The following is a 17,086-nucleotide window of genomic DNA, read 5'->3' as shown; positions in this document are numbered from 1 at the left end:
GAAGAACAGGAAGGCAAAAGGGAATGGGTCAACCTTATTCTCATTGTATTTGGGTTAGGGAGGGAATGACATACACATTAAATAGGATATCTCACCCTACAAGAGAGTAGGGGGGAATGGGATTAGAGGGGGGATGATGGAAGAGAGGGCAGGCTGGGGGGGAGGGGAGTTGGAAGCACCCACTTTTGAAAAGGCACAGGATCAAAGTAGAGAATAGAACAAGTGGGAGGTGGGATAGGAGGGAGGGAAATATAGTCAGTCTTTTACAATATATCCACTATGGAAATGTTTTGCATAGCTACACATGTGCAACCTATACTGAATTGCTTATCTTCCCAGTAAGGGTGGGTGACAAGGAAGGAAGGGAATGAATCTGGAATTCAAAGTTTTAAAATCAAATGTTTAAATATACATATATATACATATATATATATACTATTATTAATATTATTTTACATGTAACTGGGAAATAAGATATACAGGCACTGGGGCATAGAGATCCACTGTGCCCTACTGGAAAGTCGGAGGGGGAATGGGAGAAGATATGGGACAGAGCAGATTGGAGGAGGGGATATCCAGTGGGATCACTATTTTGGGGTAGGTAGGGGAAAAACGGGGAGAAAATTTGTAACTCAAAATCTTGCGAAAATGAATGATGTAAACTAGAAGTTAATAAAGCATTATATATATAAAAAAATAAGAGTAGAAGTAGAAGGTAGTTTTGTAGCAGCCCACTTCCCAGAAGTGGGAAATAACTGCGGGACAGTCAACACAGGACAACCTCTCTGAACTGCCCTACACCAGTCCAGACATCTAGGTTCTCTGGAGTGTCCTTCTATGTTATGGCTTACACAAGATGACTTCTCCAGTCCCTCTACAGCAAGGAGGGTGTGCTTCTCATTTTGGAGGCCTGCTGCAAGTTGGAAAGGAGATCCAACAAGACACTCTGGGCCCTTCTTCCATGAAAGAACCATCTATGACTCAATCATCTCTACATCTTGGAGGAGAAAGTGAGGCTGTGACTTTGCACAGTCCTCTATCATTTAAATCCCACTCACTGGCATATCATGCCATCACCTCCCTGATGTCATGGTGCTCTTCGAGAACAGAGGACAAACAAGGACAACAACAAGCTCTGTGAGTAGAAAAGAGTTGCCTACTGAGGACAAAACTAGTATCGGCTTTTTTTCCTCCCTCCTTCCCTCCCTCCCTTCCTTCCCTTTCCTTCTGTCCCCAGGAAAAAAAAACAAAAAACTTCTTCTTTCTTAAAGACCAACCCCAATCACTCTGGCTCTCATTGATGGCCAAGCCCTACTTGGTCATTGTTTGGGCCATTTTGCCCAGAAACCCTGAGGGTCTTCCCCTCCAACATCCATTTTTGTGTGTGTGGCTAGGTAAAGAGGTCATTCTCTGCCTCATTTCTTATTAAGCCTTAGTCATTGGATGGACTTTGTCTCAGTCAAACTGAGACCTATTAAAGACCTCAGTTTTAAAAAAAATAAAGTCCCTACTGCATCCTGGGCCATCACCAGTTGTCCTGATCTCTATCTGACCACTACACCCAGCTGGCTCCAGACAAACAAACATCTTTATGTCTCATATCTAGCCAGTATTTTGCACATTGTAGGGTCTTAATAAATAGTTATAAAATATTGAATGAATGAATGAATGTAGAGAAAACAGTTGTTTGGGCTAATCAGATTTTTTATATATTTGATTTAATCTTACTGGAGAGATGTCCTGGCATGAGAACTCTAAATGTTAAAGTCAGAGCTAAGAGGAGCCCCTGGGAGCCTGGACCCTTGTTCTTTTCTTTTAATTCCAAGGCTTTCTACATTCTATCATATTCCACTTACTCCTTCGCCTTCCCATCCTGCCTCAAACACAAAATAGCTTCTGCTGCAACAGTGTAAAGATACCAGACACAGCAAATTCCTAAAGGGTGAGATGTGCCATGATGAAAGGTTCAGAAAGTCCCATTATCAAGATAGTCTGGATCAAACTTTCTATGGATGCTACCTAAATGCCAGTGTAGAAGCTGCCATAAACACACAGAAATGAAAGGACATGTTAGGAGTCGGTTTGGCCAGTTTTTCTATCTGTTGTCTCTTAAAAGGATCCCTCAAGTCTTGACCTTTCCTAATTCATCTTCCACAAAGCTCTCAGTGGTCTTCCTAAATTCTGCTCTGACCGTGTCACTCCCCTCAATAAACTCTTATGGCTTCCTATTACCTCCAATACTAAATAGAAAATTCTCTCTTGAATGTTAAAGTACTTCATAATCTGACTCCTTTCCAGTCTTTTGATACTTATACCTCTTCACGTCTTTCCTCTGATTTAGCATATCTGTCTACTCTGGGTCTTTTGACCTGACTGTCCCCCATTCTTGGAATGCTCTCCCTCCTCACCTCTACCTATGCTGTTCCCTGACCTCCCTCAAGATTTAACTCAGCCTCACCAACTGTGGCCTTTTCTGGTTTTCCTAGCTTCCCCTCTCTCCATTCCCTAAGATTTCTTTCAATTCACATTGCATATCTCACATATCTAATTTCTTTGCACACGGTCTCCTCCTTTAGAACATGAACTTCTTGAAGGCAGAGACTATATTTTTAGGGGGTGTGTGTGTGTGTGTGTGTTTGTGTATGTCTGTCTGTCTGTCTTCAGCACTTTACACAATGCCTGGAACGTAACAAGTACTTAAATGTTTGACTGATTGATTCCCTGGATGGCTGAACTGATTTTCTTTCCAGTAAATGCCGTGAGTTAGGCAGAATGCTTTCTGGACACAGAGTGCATCCCCAGTCCTGAGACAAGGCCCAATTGGAACGTCAATAAATGGACAATACAGTGACAGAAATGAAAGGCACACTGAAAACAAGAGGCAGAGGAAAGGAAGAAGAACTTGGAACGTGGAGTGATTTGAATAAAACACAGCACAAAGGCAAGTCATGGGTTTGGGAAAGCAAGCTTGGCCCAGCGCCCAGACATCAGTAGAAGGGGGTAGAAGGGATAGGGGTGAGGAAGGCTGGAGAATAGGGTACAGAGAATTGTACGTGAAGATTGAGCTGAGACCAGGAGAGAAGTTTCTAGGCCTGCTGGTTTAAATCATACCAGTTCCATATGATGCTGGGATGGCAGAAGCCTTTGTGTTTGGGTCTATTTGTCAATATTGAACAAAAGGATATTACCAGGGAAAAGCAGTGTGAGGGTGGGTACCAAGAAGATTTGAGTTCTGAGCCTGACTCATTCACTTGGCAACTGGTGCCAGGACAGATTAAGTAGGTGCCAGGTCATAGGCCATTTGATAATTCATATAAGCTCCCTGTAGCTAATTGATGTTTTCTGGTAGGAGCCAAGGATAAAAAAAAAAAAAGAAAATAAGAAACAGTTCCTTTTCTCAAGGAATTTTCATTCTTCTGGAAGATGTATTTTGTAATAATAGTAATAATAAGAATAATGCCAGCTCTATAGCACTTTAATAATAATAACTTTCATTATATAGCATTTTAATGTTTGTAAAGCACTTTATAACAACCCAGGGAGGTGGGTGCTATTATTATCCTCATTTAACAGATGAGGAAATTGAGGCAGACAGAGGTTAAGTGACTTGCCCAGAGTCACACAGTTCATAAGTATCTGAGGCAGGATTTGAACTCAGGACTTTTTGACTCCAAGGCCAGCTTTCTATTCATTGAGTGGTCCTCTAACTGCCTTTAATATTTTCAAAGTGCTTTTTATGTATGCTCTCATTTGATCCTGAAAATAGATACATACATATAAGATAAACCAAGGAGGAAGGAAACAAGCATTTAACAAGCACTTAACTATGTATTAGACATTGTGCTAAGTACTTCACAAATATTATCTTATGTGATCTGCACCATAGCCCTGGGAGGCAGATGCTATTATAACCTTCATTTTACAGCTGAGGAAATTGAGGCAAACAGAAGTTAAATTCTTTACATGGGGTCACACAGCTAGCAAATGTCTATGGTTGTATTTGAACTCAGGTTGTCCTGACTCCAGGTCTAGTGCCCTATGTATGGATCCATCTGGCTGCTGTAAATATACAAAAATATACATGAATATAATATAATACTATAAAGAGGATCAGGAAAGGACTCCCCTAGGAAATGGTGCCTATATTAAGCCTTAAAAGACAATAAAGACTCTGAGAGTCAGAAATGAGGAGGGAATGCATTCTGGGAATTATCTATGCAAAGACTCAGATGCAAGAGAAAGCTGAGTTTGGGGGATTTAAATATTAATCAGTACCCCTTGGGTTTGGACATCTGACCATTTCTAAATCCACCTAACTGTACTGTCATTCATGTTCCATTGTATATATACCCCAAGGGTATACTGAGACTTGATTAATCACTTTGCTGAAATCTAAGTATCTGATATCCATAGCATTACCCTTATTTACAAACCAAGATAACCATGTTAGAATACGGAAATGAGATTATTCTGACATGACTTGTTCATATAGAAATCATCCTAACTTGTAGGTGCTACCTCCTTCCTTTCTTACGGACTCTCAAGCCATCCATTTATTAAGAAATTCTAGAGTTTTACCAGAATCAATATTAGCAAAGAAATAGCCATGGAAAACCACATAAGCAACCATGTCTGAGAGCATATTGTTCTCCATATCTATAGCCCTTCCTCTTTACTGAGAAGAGTCAGGAGTTTCACATGACCACTTCTCTAGAACTTCTATCATTTATTCTACTTCATCAGTTAAACTTCTTTTTATTTTTATCGTTTACTCTATTAACATCACTGAGGTTATTTTCTGTATTCCTTTTATACATATGTCTTCCACTATTTTTTTTCTGAATTCCTCATATTTGTTATTTCTTATAGCATAAAAATATTTAATTAATTTTCATATACCAAAATTCCTTCATTTATTCCCCAAATCATTGGGCACCCATTTCCCTTTCTTTCTCTTCCAATTCTTTGTTAATTCAAATAATAATATGAACATTTTTGTCATATATAGGGCTTTCTTTCTGATCTTAACATCTCTGGAAATATATTTCACGGCAGTGAGATTGTTGGGCCAAAAGATATGAAATTCTTTTCCAGAAAGGTTGGGTCAATTCATAATTCAATAAATAATGTATTACCGTGCCTGTTTTCCCACAACTTTTCCAGCATTGACTTTTCCCCATCTTTTGTCATCTTCATCAATTTATTTCAAGTGAAGTGACCCCTCAGATTTGTTTTAATTTGCATTTCTCTTATTCTTAGGGTTTTTGGATCTTTTAAAAAAAATACAGTATTTTATTATTTGTTTTTCTTCTTTTGAAACTATTCATGTCTTTTGACAACTTATTTCTTGGGGAATGGATCCTACTCTTAATATCTGTATATTCTTATACATCTTTCTTAATATCTTTGACATTAATTTTATCTAGACATTTGATTCATTTTCCCCAGTTAACACTGTCTCTTTTCATCCTAGCTCCATTGATTTTCTTCCTGAAGAAGTTTTTAAATTTCATGTAATCATAATTTTTTATTTTATTTTTTAAAAGACTTTTTTTTACCAGCTATGATGGCATTCACACACTAGTAACCCTTGCTACTGAGGAGGCTGAGGCTGAAAGATTTCTTGAATTTCTGAGTTATGAGTTGCAATGGGCTAAGTCAATCAGGTGTATAGACTAAATTCATCATTAATGAAGTGAGACTGTGGAAATGGGGATGAATACTGTGAGGAGGTTGGTAGAGAGGGCCAAGTTGGGAATGGAGCAGATCTAAGCTCCTGTTCAGATCAGAGTAGGATTGGAACATGAGTAGTCTCTATCCTTCCAATGTGAGACTCAATGTTAAAAAATCATTAAAAAATACTTGTTCTGTCCTTTACATGGTTAAAGATCACTCCTCTCTCTATACTGTTTTCCTCCGCCATCATATATGTGTGTGTATGAAATGTACCTTCTCCTATCTCCTTTTGTTTGTTTTTTTCTTCTCATGATATAATATTTTATATTTAGGTCACATATATTTGGAGTTCCTTGTGTCATGTGGTCAAAAGTGATGCCTTAAACCTAATTTGTTCCAAATTTTTTTCTACTTTCCAACTGGGGTCTAGCTGCAGCTCAAATCCTTTCAGGGACATAGAGTAATTCTGTTACGGAGGAGAAAGAATGAAGGATGTATTCTTAATACTTACTGCCTCAGCTCATGAGCCCCCATTAATATGCTTTTCATCTACACAAAAATCATTCAGGCACAATGATAATACTATTAACTCTAGATAACACTATTAACAACAATGCTATAAAAACAAACAACTTTGAAAGTTGTAAGAACTCTGATCAATACAATGGTATCAGTCCAAAGGACTAGTGATGAAACAGGCCAACTGTTACAGAGACATGACAGATTTAGAGTACAGAATAATATATATGTATATATAGTATATTTACATATATATGCATATACACATAAGAGTCATTAAGGGAATTTGTTTTGTTTTACTATGCATATTTATCACAAGAAATTAGATTTTTCTTTTTTTTTAATGGGGTAGGGGTTGGGAAGGAAAGAAAATAAGTTTGTTATTTTTTTTTTTCAAAATAATGTTGGAGAAGTGCTATAGATGTGAAATACTGTGTGCACTTTCATATGGGAGTCTCTATATTGTTAATTTTACTAAATTGCTTTACTTTGTCACAAGAAACATCTTATGAACAACAGTGAGTAAATGTTTTTGTAATAGAAAAAATGAATATAAATAAAAATAAAAAAAACAGATAAAAAAGTAATTAAAAAACAGTTATACATCCTAGTGCCACAGTGATGAAGCCCTAGATGGCAAAGAGCTATGGAAACTTGAAACACAATGCTATCCATTAAAGTTCTCAGTAAATACTTAAAATCACAAATCTGGATTTTAGAGACAATTGAGTCCAACTCTTTCATTTACATCAGAAGAAACTGCGGTTTAGGGAAGAATAGTGACCTGCCTGAGATCCCTGGGCTGGTCAGCAGCAGAATTGAGACTAGACTCTTGGTCACTGATCCTCATTTCAATGCTATGCCCACTGCATCCCACTGTTTCCTGGGTTTGAATGAAAAAAGAAATATACCAACAGTGCCACAAGTTTGTAACTTTCATTAAATTTTTTTAAGCTACCAAAAAGTTTGGATTTTAAAACCAACAGAAAGCTTAGAATTTAGGGCTTCTTTTGGCTAACGTCTGAAGGCAATCACAATGGGAAAGCACAGTGGCTTGCTTTCCTATGACTTGGGAAATGGTGGTTCTCACACAGTGATATTTTTCCCCTCAATTTTTTTTTCATGGGAAAATGTGGATTATGGAAACAACTCCCTTCATATTGTGAGACAAAGCAGTAAACATGATCCATCACTACTTTTCAAAGAAAGTTAGTGGGTGGGCTGAAGTGATTTTCTGTGGCTCTCTGGAGATGATGCCAAACTTCGAGATGGGCTCTGTCCTATGGGAACTGAGAAAAGACCTTATGGGAACAGAGAAAAGAATGAGGAAAGAAGAAGCTGCATTTGGTATCACTCTTACAGCTGCCAATAGATTCATTTCTCTAGTAGGACTGAAATCCAATCATCTTGATGTTGGCACACAGTATAAAAAGGAGAAGGAGAAAAATAAGATTAATGAAGATAATCACAAGGAAAAGAAGATTACAACTTAATTCTTTGGACTAGACATTCTGGATGAAATGTTATTGGTACAAACATGAAAATCTCTAAACTTGAGATGTCAGGATCAACATCTTCCTTTTTTTCTGAAAGCTCTTTAGGGCAGAATCATTGTTCTTGAATAATAATGCCCCATTCCTCACTCCTCAGCCAGAGGCTGAATGGGTTGGATTTCACTTTGGTTAATTTGTTCTTTGAGGTTAATAGTCCATGAGAGGCAAGAGATTCAGGAATTTAGGGCAAATGAGGAGTTTGGTGAGAATCCCATAAGGATTTTGCTGTTGATTGGTTTTTACTGACTTTGTATCACATCGAACTGAAAAGGCTAGTTCTAGAAGCATTTTTTCTTCTCAGCCTTCAAACTTCCCTGAATTTTGCCCCTTTTTCCTTTTGGTGGTGCCTATTCTGTTCCTCTTTCTCACTCCCTCTCCCTTTCTCAGATGTCCTTCACTTCTCTCATGCCAGAACCTTATCAAATTCTGCTATCAGATTCTCCATTCATACCAAGATTAAATGATTTGTAATAATTTATAGTGATGTCCCAATATTAGGCACATTTTCATGTTACAACCTGATGTTCAGTCTTAACCAGCAGATAGGAGAGGCTTGCTACGTCTTTAGGGTCCTACTAATTCCCCTAAAAAGGGAATAAACATTTCAAGAGTGCTTACTGTGTACCAGGCACTGTGCTAAGGACTTAACAAATATTATCTCATTTGATTCTCACAGTAACTCTGCAAGGTAAGTGCTATTATTATCCTCATTTTATAGTTGAAGAAACTGAGGCAAAGATTAAGTGACTTGCCCAGAATCATATAGCTAATAAGTGACCGAGGTTAGATTTGTACTCAGTTCTTTCTGACTCCAGGTCCACTGCTCTGTGCTCTGTGCCACCACTATCAAGAGATGGTTATTGAGAAAACAGCTTTCATAGTTGATCTACCCAGTGTGTGATGGTCTTTGGAATCTTTCTACGTTTCATCAGGATAAAAGCAGCCAGCTTAGGCTGTCCATCTGTTATCTTTCATTTTCATATCCTCATTCTACCTCTTCTTCCTATCAGTGATATTCTGAAGGATAATATTTGCCATTTTCTTTCCCATAAGGCATCTTTTGAAATACATGGCCATCTATTTGGACTTTTCCATTGTTCTTTGGGCAATGGTTAAATAGGATAATTCAGAGATTATTGAGTTACAAGATTCACAACCAGAAAACATGAACAGAAATCAAAGAGCACTTTTATTAAAAAGATAAGAGTTAAGATGGGAGGAATAAACTTGACCACTTCTCCCTTCCAACATTCCTACCACTCTACCCTGTGTCCCCACTGTAATGATGTCTTCTTGACCTCTTGAAAGATTTATTTGTCACTCTCTTCTATTCTCTGATATATCATCTATTTTTGAAATTAAATAAATCATCTCATCATTTATCCTTGCTTCAGCTCCAGTGTTGTGGAAAAAGCATAAAATTTGAACTTTGAAGAACTAGGTTTAACTTTATCATCTTAGGCAATCTAGTGGCAAGCACCCTGACATACCCAGGGTGGCTGCCAACACAGGTTCTTAGATCTGCTTTTCTAAAGGAAAGCAACTCAAAATGGGTTAACAACATTGCTTTAATCAGTCAAACATATCATTTACTTAGTTCAGGGGAAAAAGGTCAGCACCCCGAACTTCAGAGTACACAGACAGAAACATTTCAAGCAGACAGGCCTCCAACTGTCCAACCATTACATCCATACCAAATCACAGTTACCAGAGAGGGAAGCATCAACATCTGGGGTTTTCAAAGCTGGTGGGCTCTCAATGGCTGCCCAGAGTCTCATCTGGTCAAATCACACAACACTTCTCAAAGTGAGCCCCAAAGCAAAGCCTCACATCAGGGCTTATATAGCCTTCTCCTGGCTTGGAGAAATGCAACAACCCTCTTGACCCACTGCCCAATCACAAAGTATCTCTTGAAAAACAAGCCTCCCACCCCAGGCTCCAGGTGCACTTAACCTAGGGCCAGGGAAGATCTTAAAAATTTACATTCCCATTACAGGGACACTTGACTCCTCTGAGTTTCCTTAGCTATAAAATGGAAGACAATACCTGTGTTGCCTTCCTCCTAGGGTTAAGGATCGAAAAAGATAATGAATAATATGCTTTTAAGTAAATGCTACTTGCTATTGTTTTTACTTTCTAAGAATGATAAAAATCTACCCAGAGCCTTAGATTTGGAAATGGAAGGACTTCGGAAGCCTTCTAACCCAACCCACTCATTTTATAGTGAAGAAAATGAAACCAAGAGGTGAGATGCTTTGCCCAAATTTAAACCCAGGTCCTCTGACTCCAAAGCCAGCATCCTTTCCGTTCTGTCATGTAGACTTATCCTGAGGAAGGGAAGTAACTACCCTTCTCAAGAAGAGCTAAGGTTTCTCAATTGCCTAGGTTTTTTTGAACACTTATTTTCAGTCTCCTGGTTCTTAGAGAGTCTGCTCTGGAATCTACTAGATCTTTCATCTTTCTCAGCATCCCTGATCAGTGCTTTGTAAAAAAAATGCTTTGGCACTTACTATCTTTGTGACCTTTGACAAATCACATATTATTTCTATACTTCAGTTTTTTCTTCTCTCAAATTAGGAAGCTGACCTTGATGACCTCTATGGTTCCTTTGCGCTATGAAGCCGTGATTCTACAAACCTTTTTCTGTGGTCCTCCTGATGCTTTCTGACACTTTGCCCAGGCAATTTCTTGGAATCCTTCCTTTTTCACCCCAGTAATTTTTCTCTCTTTCTTATGAGGCATCATGGTTTAGTGGGTAGAAAACACTGACTAGAGACCTGTATTCAAATCTTGCTTCAGACACGTCATAGCTACATAACCCTGCAAGTCACTTAACTTATTGTATTCTTTTATAGAATGAGAGGGTTGGACTCAGTAACCCCCAAGGTCCATTCTAGCTCAAAATCCTTGCTTCTATAATCCTTCAAAGTCCTCTTGTACTTGGTATACTTATGGAATAAATAGACTGGATGAAAATTCAGTTCTCTGTACAGATGTGAGAAAGTTTATTTTTGCTCAGGAAATTACAAGAATTCTCTATTGCCTACCCCATCAAATTCATGTTCCTCTGTCTAAGATTTCCAGACCCTGAATAATCTGGCCCCACTCTCCCAACTGTTATGAGTATGTACCAGGGGTTATCATGGGACTGGCTGTGTTCTTTTTCCTTATTAGCTCTTCAGTGTTTTGTCTCCCAGAGTCATAATATTTGGAAGGTATGGTGTGATTCAGGAGTGTTTTATACAGAGCAGTTTCTGTGGTGTCATGGTAAAAGAAATGGATTTGCTGTCAAAGCATCTGGATTTGCAACCTGGATCTGCTCCTTATTACCTGTATGACTTTTAGGCAAGACATTTTACCCTAAAAAATGAATGGATTGGGCTATATGAGCCCTGGAGATCCTTTCCGCCTTGAGATCGATGGTCTCAGCAATGTGCAGCCATTTTGAGGTTCTGCTGTCCCTTTGTCATCAAGACATCAAACATTTTAAGTTCTTCCTGTATACCAGACACTGTGCTAAATGCTGAGATTACAAATTCAAGTAGAAAAAAAGGTCTCTGACCTTAGGGAGATTACATTTTAATGAAGAATATAAAAAAAAAAAAACATGAAATCTATAAGAGGGCAGGGAGTGGAGAAGAAATTAGGCAGAGAGGGCATATTAGAGAAAAGATGAGAAGTCAGGGGTGCAGCCTTTTATCTGTTGTTTACAGTCCAGGAGTACTGGAGAGGAATGAAGACCTGGTTGTCCTGGGTACACAGTAGTGCCTGGCCCATAGTAGGTAGTTGATGAATGTTTATTGATCGACTGCTTGACTGAATGGGAATAGAGGTTCTGGGAAGAACTAGCAGCTGCCGGGGAGGCAGGTATTTCTAATGTGTGAAGTCCAGGGGTAGAGTAAGCTTCCAGGGTAGGGGAGTTTCCAAGACATAGTAGACAAAGTCAGGGAGATAGGAGTGCAGCTTTTGTCTTTAAGTGACAATTCTAGTTGATGTTTTGAGGCAGGTAGGTGACTCAGTAGTTAGAACATTGGGCCTGGAGTCAGGATAGGCCAGTGTTCAATTGTTCAGCCTTAGATGCTTATTAGCTGTGTGACCCTGGGTAAGTCACTTAATCCTCTTTGCCTTAATCCAGTGGAGAAGGATCCACTCCAGTATCTGCCAAGAAAACCCCATTGGCATGCTATGGTGCTCAAGATAAATGAAGAGTTGGACACGACTGTATGACTGAAGAACAACAGTTGATGTTTATATAATGCACAAAGTGTTTTCTTTACCAACGGTCTTCTGTCGGGGTCCTATGAGCTCTGATTGTTAGGGCCCTGTGACCTAGATGTGACTTAAAGAATAGAGAAAATGTAGGAGGTGATGTCAAGAAGTGAGCTCATCCTGCCTTTAGGCACAGAGTCAGTCGTTGTTCATACCTTGATACACTCTGGGTCTAAGATGACAGGCAACGTGCTATATAAACCAATGTGTAAGACTTTTCCCAAGGACATATATTATAAAACCAGTACATCTGTTACACAGGGAACACAAACATAGACATCCAGGGAAAGCTATCTAGGTAAGCAGACTCCCTGGAGCCAGAATGAGGTCTCACCTAGTGCTTGCTCTCTCAAACACACAGCTTTGTTCATACCACAGAGTAATGGGTTAGCTTTCATCTGATTCCTACTGGCAGTGTCAGAGTAGAAGAGAAGCTTTTACCCTACTTAGGGCTGTTGGCAACATCTGCTCTCTTTTTGTTCCCCAGACCAAGTGCTTTGCCTCCTTGACTATGACAAAAATATTCACCCTCTGAGTCTTGTCCTTTTCCTTTTCCTTCCCAAAAGAAGGAAACTTACCCTTCTTTAGCACGGTTGGGGAGTTAGTTAGACCCTACAAAAATGTCTTCTTGTTTGCCAGGGTAGGTTGATCCTGATCTGTTTCCTTTTTAATAGGACAAGTGTGGGGGTGGAGCCAAGATGGCACATAAAAGTCAGGAAATTGCCTGAACTCTCCCCAGTTTTCCTTGAAACAACTTTTTAAAAAGCCTCTAAATGAATTCTAAAGTGACAGAACCCAACCAAAAAAAAAAAAGCTTACACTTGTCCACCTCTCTCTGTTTTTTCATATAGTCATTCTTCCTATTTATTCCATTAACTGAGTCTTTCTTATGTCCTGTGAGATTGTAAGCTCAGTAGGAAAATGGATCATATGTATTATTTTAGTGCCTCTTCTAGTCCTTTGTACAGTGCCCTGTAAATAGTATTAACTTTGGAAATATGTGTTAAATGGATATATAGACTTGTTTGTGCTATTGGTCACTCCTCCTTCCCCCTTTAGATACATACCATATTCCTTCTAAGGCCTCTTTTCTCTAGGTTCAAAGCACCCAGTTTAATGTTCCAATAATGGGATTTCAAGCTAGAAAGGCCATTAGAGATTATTTAATCTAGGGGTCAGCAAACTATGGTCCTTTATCTCACCACAGTCCTTGAGCTAATAATGGTTTTTAAGTTTTAGAAAGAGTTTTTACTGTATTTAAAATTATAAAAAAAATAATTTAGCCCCTAGGTTGTACAAATATACAGGCAAGGCAGGAACTGACCCTCAGGCCACAGTTTGCTGAATCTTCATCTAGTCTAACACCTTAATTTGACAGATATACTCATGTGAAAGATGAGAAAATGGAAGTCCAGAGTTAAATGACTTTCTCAAGGTTAAATAGATAGCAAATGACATGTATGTTTATATATCAAACTTTTAAACAGCAATGAATACTTATAGTATAAAAATTATTTTCAAACTGAGAGAGAAAACACACTAAAAATTCTTTCCATGAAACTAATATAATTTTGCTATTCAAATCATGAGGAGGCCAAGAAAAAAAGGAGAGCTATAGACTAGTATCAATAATAAATGCTGAGACAAAAAATTTAAATAAAATCATTGCAAAGAGACTGCATCTACTTATCTAGAAAGTAATTCAACTATGACAAAGTTGAAGGAGGCCAGAATGGTTGACTCAGCAAAATAATTAGAAAAATTAGTAAATAATTATTTACAAATGAGCTTGGAGATCTTTCCAAGATTGTCCTCTCTTTTCACTATTATTTGATATAGTTCTAGAAATTCTAGCTATGGTAATGACAAAATAGCAAAATTGAAGGCATATATACATATGTGTATATATGTATTTTTGTTGTTGTTGAGTCATGTCTGACTCTTCATGGTCCCATTTGGGATTTTCTTGGCAAAGATACTGGAATTGTTTGCTCTTTCCTTCTCCAGCTTATTGTACCGATGAAGAACTGAAGCAAACAGGGTTAAGTGACCTGCCCAGGGTCACACAGCTAGTAAGTGTCTGAGACCAGATTCAAATTCATGAAAATGAGTCTTCCTGATTCCAAGCTCAGTTCTTTATCCACTGCACCACCTAGTTGCCCCTTACATATGTGTGTGTATGCATGTGTATGCATATGCAAAGAGGAACCAAAATTATCTGCATCATGGACCATGTTTCTACTTAATTACTTTTCTTATTACATTTGTAAGGAAGGGATGAATTTGAGAGTGTTGTATGTTTGAAGGGACAGGCAGAGGATTGAGTCCAGAAATGACTGTGATATAAAGAAAAAAGGAATCAATAGAATGCATTTTAAAAGATGAAAATGAGAAAAAGAGAAAATGGCCTTTCCCTGAAGAAGTCATGCTGACCCTTAGGAATTATTTCTCCCTGAATGCTCATGAACCATTCCTTCCATAATAAGTTCTAGAATTTTCTTAGGAATTTAATGTATTTAATGTAAAGACTCTTCTCTTCCTTCCGTTTGAAAACCATGAAAGAAGGACTGAGAAGATTTTGTTAAAGATGTGACTGTCACCGACTTGGTGGCATAGACATTGCTAACCAGTCTCATGATATACTTTCATGCCTAAGACCTCAGATAATTTGCCTCAAAATTCATTGGGGAGCATACAAAGAGAACTCACTTCTCTTTTTTTTCTTACTTCTGAAACAGAACACTGATACAATGATCTATATTAAACAATAAGGCCAGAAGCGTGGGCTTTCCCTAGCTTTATCTTCTGCCTACAGGTCAATGGGAGTGGGTAAAGTGTGTCTGGTATCTTTGCTAGAGCCATTAACCATCGTTGCTACTTTCCAGCCCCACAAATCAAACACCTTTTCTTGATTGTGGCAATAACTCCAGAAGACTCTGATAAACTTAAGTGACTAGCCCAAAGGTCCTCAGCTAGCAAGTGCCAAAGGCAGAATTTGAATCGGTGTCTTCAGACTCCCAATCAAATAGTCTTTTCACTATAGTATCCTGGGAATTAGGTCAGGATCCTGTTGAACAGCTGAAGGCAATATAATTGCAATCTCCAATTCTCCAGTAAGTGACTGCTTCCTCTTGGAACTTTAGTAGCCTATCATTTAAATGGCTGTTTTGAAGCAAGCTGGAGAGCTTATATGTCAGCTAAGTAGCTTTTGGGGATTCATATGCAGAACAATTTTGTTTCTATCTTGAAGGAAATGACTTAGAGAGCCCTGAACAAAAGTGTATTGTGTTTACTAGTAATTTGTAAGATCTAAACACAGGCCATTCTGAAATTGCTTATTGCTTCTGCTTGACCTGAGTCTATTATGACATTTGATGAATATGGGGAATTACTGAGAGAATACAGCACCAGCACCATTAAATATTACACTTCAACTCAGAAATCACATAATTTCACAGTTAAAAACACCTCATTGGGTATCTAGTCCAGTCCATACCTGTGTGGGGATTAAAATTGTCCAACCTACAATAAAAGAGGCTGAGTCAGAGCTCTAAGTCAATCGTGTTTTATTAAAGTGGACCTCTAATGAAGTAGACTTCAGATCTTCCTTGTGATCTGGGATTCCCCCTTCTTCTGGGACCTTGTATTTATAGAATTTGATACTCAAATATGCAAAAGAGGTATGGTAAAATACAGAATCCCATTGGTTGGCATATGATGCATAAGCTAAGATAGGCAAAAATGGTCTGTCAGCAGGGTCATGAGTTGGGTGAAGCAGGAATATCTCCACTGACTACACTGTATCACGTCACCTCCCATGCTTGGTATGGTCATGGAATTTGAGCAAAACAGAATAAAGATATTTTTGTCAGCATCCTTGTGGTTGTACAAGTGACCTCCATAGATGTTAAACAAGTAATGAACATTACATCAAAGTTTGAAGCCTATTATAGAGCCCTTCTCTTAGAATTTACATTCCTATATGACTTATACAAAGTACGGATTAATATGCTGCTTATTATTAGATAACTGACTAAATATGTATTACTAGATGAATATATTGAAATAATTATTAGCAATCATTACACCTCATAAAATCATAATGAAGTGACTAATAGTGATTAGAGTTTGAGTGGGGGTACTCAATGAATTGTTTCTCGTGCCTGAACAGGAATCCCACCTATGACATACCCAGTAAGTGGTCATTTGGCATTTACTTGTATAACCTTGGCTACCATAGCCTTCTTCTCCTTCTTCTTTCCCCTAGATTTTTTTTTCTTCTAGAGGCTCCAAGGGGAGATGGAAGTGTGGACCCAAAGAGCCTCTAGGGACCTACAGTAAGGGAGTTTATCAGAGTTTGTATGCTGTCTCTGGCAGGACTTCTCAAACAACTCATGTAGTGTTCAAGTCAACAAGTTGTCAATAAATATTAATCAGATGCCTACTGTGTGTAGGTTCAGTGCTGGGGATACAAAAAATGAGGCAAAAACCAGTCCTTGCTCTGAAGGAATTCACAGTCTAATGGTGGAGATAACATGCAAACAACTATGTAAAAACAATATATATATGATAGATCAGAGATGAATGCAGAGAGAAAGCATTAGCATTACAGGGCCTGGGAAAGTATCCTTGCCCAAGGTGGGATTTTAGATGAGATCTGAAGAAGCTAGAGAAGGCAGGAAGGTGGAACAATGATATGTGGGTTTTGGTCCTCTGTGGACTTGGACTCATGGGTCTCAGGCCCAACACACTGGGAAGACACGTAGGGAGGAGCAAGTGTCAGCACATGTGGCAATCCCAGTTTACAAGGAATTTCCTGGGACTGTTTGATGATGAGTCTCTGGTCAGGTAAGAAGGGTAGTCACTGTCTAATTTGGCGATCTCCATCAGCCGCATGCTGAGATGTCTAGGCTAGGTGATTTCAGAGGTGCTTCGCGACAGAAAACTTCCTAGGTAAGGCTGGAAATGCCCCACACAGCGATCAGACACAGATCTGTTTCAGATCCAGATTGATAGAGTTATATGAAGTTTTCCCAACCAAGAGGAATTTCTTGGGCTCTTTAGAAAGT

This window comes from Petaurus breviceps, unplaced genomic scaffold (assembly GCF_028583685.1).
Source record: "Petaurus breviceps papuanus isolate PSGF00001 unplaced genomic scaffold, PetGlider_PUasm1.0 220, whole genome shotgun sequence".
Classification (NCBI taxonomy): domain Eukaryota; kingdom Metazoa; phylum Chordata; class Mammalia; order Diprotodontia; family Petauridae; genus Petaurus; species Petaurus breviceps.
The sequence above is the reverse complement of the archived record's forward strand: the minus strand, read 5'-3'. Positions refer to the sequence as shown.